The sequence below is a fragment of the Dreissena polymorpha genome, chromosome 6, assembly GCF_020536995.1.
Source record: "Dreissena polymorpha isolate Duluth1 chromosome 6, UMN_Dpol_1.0, whole genome shotgun sequence".
Taxonomy (NCBI): Eukaryota; Metazoa; Mollusca; class Bivalvia; order Myida; family Dreissenidae; genus Dreissena; species Dreissena polymorpha.
The window spans coordinates 107,449,164-107,449,754 of NC_068360.1; positions in this window are offsets into that span (position 1 = coordinate 107,449,164).

The following is a 591-nucleotide window of genomic DNA, read 5'->3' on the forward strand; positions in this document are numbered from 1 at the left end:
GCATATTTAAAATCAAAGTCAGGTATAATTCGGTATAATTAAAATCAAGGCCAGTTTGGTGGTCAAGAACCCGAGCTTTTTCAGCATAATTTAAACCATAGCCAGTTTCATCGCCGAGCCCTCGAGCTATTTCCGCATATTTGAAATCCAACCACCAGTTTGGTGGTAAAGATCCTGAACTATTTGGCATAATTAAAATCCAAGCCAGTTTGGGTCAAGATCCTGAGCTATTTCAGCATAATTAAAATGCAAGCCAGTGTGGTGGTCAAGAACCCAAACTATGATCATAATTCAAATCCCAAGCCAGTTTGGTGGTAAAGATCCCGAGCTATTTTCAGCATAATTAAAATCCAAGCCAGTTTGGTGATCAAGACCCCTAGCTTTTTCAGCATAATAAAAATCCAAGCCAGGTTGGTGGTCAAGATCCGAGCTATTTCAGCATAATTTAATTCTAAGCCAGTTTGGTGGTCATGACCCCGAGTTATTTCAGCATAATTAAAATCCAAGCCATTTTGGTGGTCAAGACCCCAAGCTATTGTAGCATATATTGTTTCGGCATAATTTTTTCTCACCCAATTGTTTTCGTACACA